The sequence below is a fragment of the Mauremys reevesii genome, unplaced genomic scaffold (assembly GCF_016161935.1).
Source record: "Mauremys reevesii isolate NIE-2019 unplaced genomic scaffold, ASM1616193v1 Contig28, whole genome shotgun sequence".
Classification (NCBI taxonomy): domain Eukaryota; kingdom Metazoa; phylum Chordata; order Testudines; family Geoemydidae; genus Mauremys; species Mauremys reevesii.
Genome location: NW_024100838.1, coordinates 278,775 through 287,525, shown reverse-complemented (window position 1 = coordinate 287,525; position 8,751 = coordinate 278,775).

The window sequence follows — 8,751 nt, the reverse complement described above, 5'->3', positions numbered from 1 at the left end:
CCCCTGCCCCATGCTGCGGAGGAAGGCAAAAAACCTCCAGGGCCACTGCCAATCTACCCTGGAGGAAAATTCCTTCCCGACCCCAAATATGGTGATCAGCTGAACCCCGAGCATGCGGGCAAGATTCTCCAGCCAGAGACTCAGGAAAAAGACTTTCAATATCCCAACATTGACCCTCGGTACTAATTACCAGTGGTGGCACGTTATTGACCTATTGACTAAATCATGTTCTCCTATCAAACCATTCCCTCCATAAACTTATCAAGCTTAATCTTAAAGCCAGAGAGGTCCTTCGACCCCACTGTTTCCCTCGGTAGGTTGTTCCAGAATTTCACTCCCCTGATGGTTAGAAACCTTCATCTAATTTCAAGCCTAAACTTCCCGACTGCCAATTTATATCCATTTGTTCTCGTGTCCACATTAGTACTGAGCTGAAATAATTCCTCTCCCTCCCTGGTATTTATCCCTCTGATATATTTAAAGAGAGCAATCATATCTCCTCTCAACCTTCTTTTGGTTAAGGAAAACAAACCAAGCTCCTCAAGTCTCCTTTCATACGACAGGCTTTCCATTCCTCGGATCATTCTAGTGGCCCTTCTTTGTACCCGTTCCAGTTTGAATTCATCCTTCTTAAACATGGGAGACCAAAACTGCACACAGTACTCTAAATGAGGTCTCACCAACGCCTTGTATAACGGGACTAGCACCTCCTTATCTCTACTAGAAATACCTCGCCTAATGCATCCCAAGACCGCATTAGCTTTTTTAATGGCCACATCACATTGCCGACTCATAGTCATCCTGCGATCAACCAGGACTCCGAGGTTCTTCTCCTCTTCCGTTACTTCCAACTGGTGCGTCCCCAGCTTATAACTAAAATTCCTGTTAGTCATCCCTAAATGCATAACCTTACACTTCTCACTATTGAATTTCATCCTATTACTAATACTCCAGTTTACAAGGTCATCCAAATCTCCCTGGAGGATATCCCGATCCTTCTCCGAATTGGCAATACCTCCCAACTTCGTGTCATCCGCAAACTTTATCAGCCCACTCCTAATTTTGGTTCCGAGGTCAGTGATAAATAGATTGAATAAGATCGGACCCCAAACTGATCCTTGAGGAACTCCACTGGTAACCTCCCTCCAATCCGACAGATCACCTTTCAATACGACCCGCTGCAGTCTCCCCTTTAACCAGTTCCTTATCCACCTCTGGATTTTCATTTCGATCCCCATCTTTTCCAATTTAACCAGTAATTCTTCATGCAGTACCGCATCAAACGCCTTACTGAAATCAAGATATATTAGATCCACCGCATTTCCCTTGTCTAAAAAATTTGTTACTTTCTCAAAGAAGGAGATCAGGTTGGTTTGGCACGATCTACCTTTCGTAAAACCATATTGTAATTTGTCCCAATTGCCATTGACCTCAAGGTCTGTAACTACTCTCCTTTAATATTTTTCCATGACTTTACATACTACAGATGTTAAACTAACAGGCCTGTAGTTACCCGGGTCACTTTTTTTCCCCTTCTTGAAAATAGGAACTATTTTAGCTAATCTCCAGTCAAATGGTACAACCCCCGAGTTTAGAGATTTGTTAAAAAATATCGCTAATGGGCTTGCAATTTCACTCGCCAATTCCTTTAATATTCTAGGATGAAGATTATCCGGGCCGCCTGATTTACTACTGTTAAGCTGTTCAAGTTTGGCTTCTACCTCGGATACTGTAATTTCCAACCCCGCACCTTCATTCCCATCAGTCACTCTGCCACTATTCCTAAGCCCTTCATTAGCCTCATTAAAGACCGAGGCAAAATATTCGTTTAGATATTGTGCCATGCCTAGCTTATCCTTAATCTCCACTCCGTTTACAGTTTTAAGCGGTCCCACTTCTTCTTTCTTGGTTTTCTTCCTATTTATATGGCTAAAAAACCTTTTACTATTGGTTTTAATTCCCTTCTCAAGGTCCATCTCTACCCGGCTTTTGGCCTTTCTCACTGCATCCCTACACCCTCTGATCTCAATAAGGTAGGTTTCTTTGCTGATCCCTCCCATCTTCCACTCCTTGTACGCTTTCTGTTTTTTCTTAATCACCCCCCTGAGACGCTTGCTCATCCAGCTCGGTCTAAAACTGCTACCTAAGGACCATTTTCCCTTTCTCGGGATACAGGCCTCTGACAGCTCCTGCAACTTCAGCCTGAAATAATCCCAGGCGTCTTCCGCCTTTAGATTCCTAAATATGTTAATCCAATCCACTTCCCTAATTAGTCACCTTAATTTAGTAAGGTTAGCCCTTTTGAAATCGTAAACCTTAGTCTCAGATGCAATTTTGTTTATCCTTCCATTTATTTTGAACCGAATTAGCTCATGATCACTCGAGCCAAGGTTGTCCCCTACAACCATTTCCTCAACAAGGTCCTCACTACTCACCAAAACCAAATCTAAAATGGCATCCCCCCTCGTCGGTTCAGCTACTACTTGAAGAAGGAATTCATCAGCTATCACGTCTAGGAAAAGCTGAGCCCTATTATTATTACTAGCATTTGTTCCCCAATCTATATCCGGGAAGTTAAAGTCTCCCATGATCATACAGTTCCTATTAGTATTTACCTCCTTAAAAACATTAAAGAGTTCTCTATCCATATCCAGGCTAGATCCCGGCGGTCTATAGCACACCCCAATCACTATCCCAGGGGAGGCTCTAGTAGTTTTCTTCCCTAATGTGACCATTGCCCAAACAGACTCCGTATTATCCATTCCATTACTAGTTATTTCATTACAGTTTACCTCATTATTGACGTACAGTGCTACTCCCCCACCTTTACCTTTGTTTCGGTCTTTCCTAAACAGCACATACCCTTCCATACCTGTACTCCAGTCATGGCTACCGTTCCACCATGTTTCTGTTATTCCTACGATATCCGGTTTCAATTCTCGGACCAGGAGCTCCAATTCCTCCATTTTGTTACCTAGGCTTCTCGCATTGGTGAACAACCATCCTAATTTTTGCTGTTTGGCTTCTCTCACCTTTGGCACCCAATTTGATAGGGACACAGTACCACCAGTATGACCTATTGGTCTAGTATTCATCCCCCCCCCCTTCCTTACATCCAAACACCTCCCTCTGGCTATATCCGTTCTTATCCTGTTGTCCTCCCTCTCAATGTTTAAATTTGGCGTGGAGAGTGCCTGGACATCTCCCAACCCTCTCCCCACAATTCCTAGTTTAAAGCTCTTTTGATCAGATGAGCCAGCCTCCCTCCTAGAAGTCTATTTCCTTCCCTACTCAGGTGGAGCCCATCCCGTGAGAACAGTTCTCTGTCCCCGAAAGCCTCCCAGTGCCCATACATCCCAAAGCCCTCCTTATAGCACCACTCCCTGAGCCAACTATTTATCATCTCAATCCTGTCACCCCTTTGTCACCCTTCCCTAGGGACAGGTAGAATCCCACTGAAGATCACCTGAGCCTCAATTTCCTTGAGCGTCTTACCCAGCCTGGCATAGTCTCCCTTGATTCTCTCCAGCGAGAATCTAGCCATGTCATTCGTTCCTACATGAAGGATGATCAACAGGTTCTTACCTGCTCCTTTTAGGATCCTTTTCAACTTCAGGTCCACATCCCGTATTTTAGCGCCCGGTAGACAGCACACCCTTCTGTTCTCTGGATTGGCCCTGGTCACAGGCCTGTCCAACCTTCTCAGTATGGAATCCCCAATCACTTAGACCTGCCTTTGCCTGGTGACAGTGCGGTCTGCTAACCTATCCCCCGTTCTCTCTGGTTGCAAGCTCCTTCCATTCCTATCATCCCTTGTAGTCCCCCTTAAGCCATCCTGCATCCTCCCAGGGCCCAAAGTTGGTGCTGTCTCCATCGACTCCTCCCCTCCTTCTATCGGACTAGCTGCTATTTTCTTCTTCCTTGCCCTCCCAGCGTCAGCTACCACCTGCTGTACCCCTTCCTCATTCTCCAAACCTTCAAACCTGTTCCTTAGCTCTATTTCTCCTTCACTGGCCCTCCTTTTCCCCTGCCTGCTTCTCACGGTCACATGCTTCCACTGCCTATTTTCCCCATCCAGCATTCCCCCCTCACAGGCCTTAGCCCCTGCTTCCCCCTGTACCTCTGAGCATTCCCCTTCAGCCACAGCTTGCCTTTGCTCCATCAGCTGCTCAAGCCCCCTTCTAATCTCTACCAGGGTTTCTACCTGCATCTCTAGACCTAGGATCTTTTCTTCCATCAGCTCTATTAGGCGGCACTTCATGCATACATACCTCTGTTCCGGTGCCCCCACTAGGACCATGTACATACTGCAGCTGCTGCATGCAATCATCCTCATTGTATCCTCTGCTGCTTGGCTCATGGCTGCTGTTGTCTCTGCCTCTATCAGCCTTCTCACCTGGGGAACACAGCACACGCAGCACCACACCCCCTGCCCCTTCCGACTCCCCCTGTAAACTCCCACTCAAACTCCCCTGGTAGCAGCCCTGTTCGCCGGCTCCCGTGCCGCTGCTCGCAGCTGTGCCGCTGCCTGGCTGGGCGGCCGCTTTTATAGGCCCCTCCTCAGCCTACCTCCGCCCCCTAATCAGGGTTCGGCTGCCCGCTCAGCAGTCTGCCCCTACGGATAGATACAAGCACTACAAAGACAGATGCAAATACACAAAGACAGATGCAAATACAAATATCTGCTCCTCCAATGGGAACTCCCACGCAAACTCCCCTGGTAGCAGCCCTGTTCGCCGGCTCCCGTGCCGCTGCTCGCAGCTGTGCCGCTGCCTGGCTGGGCGGCCGCTTTTATAGGCCCCTCCTCAGCCTAGCTCCACCCCCTGCTCAGGGCTCAGCTGCCCGCTCAGCAGTCTGCCCCTATGGATAGATACAAGCACTACAGAGACAGATGCAAATACACAAAGACAGATGCAAATACAAATACCTGCTCCTCCAATGGGAACTCTCCCACTCAAACTCCCCTGTTAGCAGCCCTGTTCGCCAGCTCCCGTGCCGCTGCCTGGCTGGGCGGCCGCTTTTATAGGCCCCTCCTCAGCCTAGCCCCGCCCCCTTCTCAGGGCTCGGCTGCCCGCTCAGCAGTCTGCCCCTACGGATAGATACAAGCACTACAAAGACAGATGCAAATACACAAAGACAGATGCAAATACAAATACCTGCTCCTCCTGGAACAAAGGGGCTGCAGGAGGAAATTCCTGTGGTGAAATCTCTGTCTGGTGAAGAGCCAACATCAGCAATGCCATGTCATCTCCTAGTGTAGACCCCCCCTACAGAGATGTGCCTAGAGGGAGGGGAATATGGCTAGAGTACTGCTGCACTCCAGTTTTCCTTTGTTCCCTATAGGGCCATGAACAATAGGTGTCAACTAAAGAAGTCATGGGGCTGTGTAACAGCCCCCCCCGTCAAGCGAGGGGTCGCTCTTCGCCCTCTGGGCGGCTAGGGACCAGGCCGCCCCACTACACATGGGTAGTACAGCCTGGGTACCCACAAAGCCCACGCCCCAGCTCAGGGCGGGCAACAAACTCCGGTGCAGGGCTCAGCCCTCAGGCAGGGCTGAGCAGCAGTTCAGGTCACATCTCTAAAGCCCAAGCCCTAGCTCAGGGCGGGGCAGCAGACACAGTACAAGGCTCAGACCCTCAGGCAGGGCTGAGCAGGAACTAGTAAGTCCAGACTTTGACGCCTGAACATTGGGGGGAGGGGGAGACTGCCACCCATGAGGTGGGTGGCAGGGGGGATGCAGGCCCACCCACTCCACTGCGTCCCAGCCCAGGGCCCTAGCAGCGGCGTGGATCCGCTGCAGTCAGTGGGGATCCTGGCCACAGCACACTGACATAGGCTCAGGGTCTGCTGCAGCCAGACTGGGGTCGGCTATCCCCGGGCCACTTCCAATCTCCCCCATTGGTACCTGTGTCATCGTGGCTTCGGCAGGGGGGTCCACCAGCATCAGCCCCTCAGGATACAGGTGCACGGGTGTGCTCGACTCCTCCTCTGGGTAGCGGGAGCGGGGCAGGCTCGGCCAGTCCTCCTCTGGGTACCGGGCTCAGGGAAGGCTCAGCCAGTCCTCCTCTGGGTACCGGGCTCGGGGAAGGCTCGGTCCAGCAGGAGCTCGAGCACCAGCGTCTGTCGTCTCCAGCGGCCGGCGGTCAACTGAGCGTTGGGGCTGGGCCTTTATACTTCCTGTCCCGCCCCTTGACTTCTGGGGGGCGGGGATAGGTGGCGGTGACTCCGCCCACTTCAGCGGCTGTGCTGGCTCGGCCCCCTCAGGTGCAGCTGGGAGCCAGGCCGCCTCACTACAGGCTGTTTCATGTATGCTTGGGACCAGAGGACCCCCACACAGTTCCAAGGAATTGGGTAGATCAAAGGTGGTGTTCAGCCATCTTCGTGACACCCCTTCCCCAAGACCTCAACTCAGCAAAACACTTAAGCATGTGCTTAACTTTAAGCACATGAAGAATATGATCCCTATTGTCAGAATGTTTCTGGAAATCAGTGTGTAAATATTACTGAGGAAAATACGCTCCAGTCCTACATGTCCATTAATTAGCAACCTGGTGACATCACACCACTAAGACTATTACTAACTGAAATTCATCCTGTTTCTCTATTGTGAGTTGCTGAAAGCTAAGACAGCCCCAGGATTTTCCTTTTAATGGTACTTTTACGATATTTTATTTCTGTTCCCATTTGTATATTGAAATGTCAGGGGTATCCAAAGGAATGTGGTGAGACCACATTATATAAAAATCCAACCAAATTCCACAGAATAGAATAATATAAACATAGGGCTGGCGGGTAACTTCAGAGGTCATCTAGTCCTTCCTCCTACAATGAGGCAGGATCAAACATACCTAGACCATCCCTGACAGGTGTTTGTCTAACCTGCTCTTAAAAGCCTCCAGTGATGGAGATTTCACAACCTGCTGTGGTAATCTGTTCCAAGCTTCACTATCCTTATAGTTAGAAAGCTTTTCCTCATATTCTAAGTAAATCTCCCTTGCTGCTAATTAAACCAATTATTTCTTGTCCTACCCTCCATGGACATGGAGCAAAATTGATACTGTCTTCTTTATAACAATCTCTTACATATTTGAAGACTGTTAGCAGATCCCCCTCAGTCTTTTTTTGACTAAACATGTCCAGTTTTTTTCACCCTGTCCTCAAAGGTCAGATGGTTTAAACCTCTTATCATTTTTGTTGCTCTCCTTTGGATTATCTCCAATTTGTGCACATTTTTCCTAAAGTGTGGGATGCACAACTGTACGCGGTAACCCAGCTGAAGCCATGCTGAGTATAGCAGGGCAATTATCCCCCATGTCTTACATATGACACCCCTGTTTATACATATCAGAATAACATTGGTCTTTTTCACAACAGCATCACACAGTTGACATTCATTTTGTGATCCACTATACCCCGCCCCTCAGATCCTTTGCTGCAGTGTGACTGCTTGGGCAGTTATTTCCCCATTTTGAAGTTGTGCATTTTGTTTATTCATTCCCGAGGTCTCCATTAGGCATCACTGAGATTCGTAAAACCCTCACTCAGCAGCAGCTGTCCCTGCAGATGCCTGAAATGCCATGGACACCTAGATTTTTGCTACAAATGTCCCCTAGATGCTTAAATTTTTGCCTGTGAAGCATGTGCACTGCACCTCAGACAGGCTCCTGAACACCTAAGCCGCAGCAAGATTCTCAAAACAGCTGAAATTTGAAGTTTCCCTGCTCTCTTGCCTGTGGGACTGTAACAGGTGGGTCCGGGGCTCAACCCTCTGAGGGGAGGAGGGGAGCCATACCGGCCCGCTGGTCTCACGGGGGCTCTGTCCTGTCCCTTTAAGGCTAGGCAACAGCGTCAGAGTCTCCGGGGCTCCGGCCTTGGACTACAAGGTGGGGCCGTAAACCATAGACGGAGGGCTCAAGTCCCTGGTGGCAGGGCCGAGCAATAAACAGTATAAGGAAGGCTCAGGCTTCTTGTAGCCGTGCTGAGCAATACACAGTACAGGCGGAAGCTCAGGCCTCTTGCAGCAGGGCTGAGCAATAAACCATTCAAGGAGGGCTCAGGCCTTTTGTAGCAGGGCTGAGCACTAAACAGTACAAGGGAGCTCAGGCCTCTTGCAGCAGGGCTGAGCAATACACAGTTCAAGGAAGGCTCAGGCCTCTTGTAGCAGGGCTGAGCACTAAACAGTACAAGGAAGGCTCAGGCCTCTTGCAGCAGGGCTGAGCAGTAAGGTGAGGGGGATAACTTCCACCCGTGAGTGGGGTGGCAGGGGGGACACAGGCCCACCCACTCCACTGTGTCCCGGCCCGGGGCCCTAAACAGCGGTTGCTACCACTGACGGTCAGTGGGGATCCTGACCGCAACACACTGACATGGGCATTGTCTGGTCAGCAGCCTGGCTGAGGTCGGCTGCCCCCGGGCCACTTCCAATATCCCCCTCGGGTCCTACCTGGTCCACGGCGTCCAGTCCCGGGAAGTCCCACTGCAAGGGTTCCTCACCCCCCAGGCTGGGGGATAGATCTGGTAAGTCCTCGGGGAAGTCCGGCCAATTCTGCTCCGGGGGTTCCTCGGGGTAACAGCACGGTGGTGGGGATGTTCCTAGAGGCTCCTCTTCGTAGGTGGCGCGGGGAAGCTCTGGCAGGTCTTCCCAGTAGCGAGTCAGGGGTATCTCCGGCCAGTCCGGGCAAGGGCTCTGGGCTCCAGTGGCTTCCCCGTCAGGAGCTCCCTCAGGCAGGTCTGCTCCCCACGGTGGCTGGG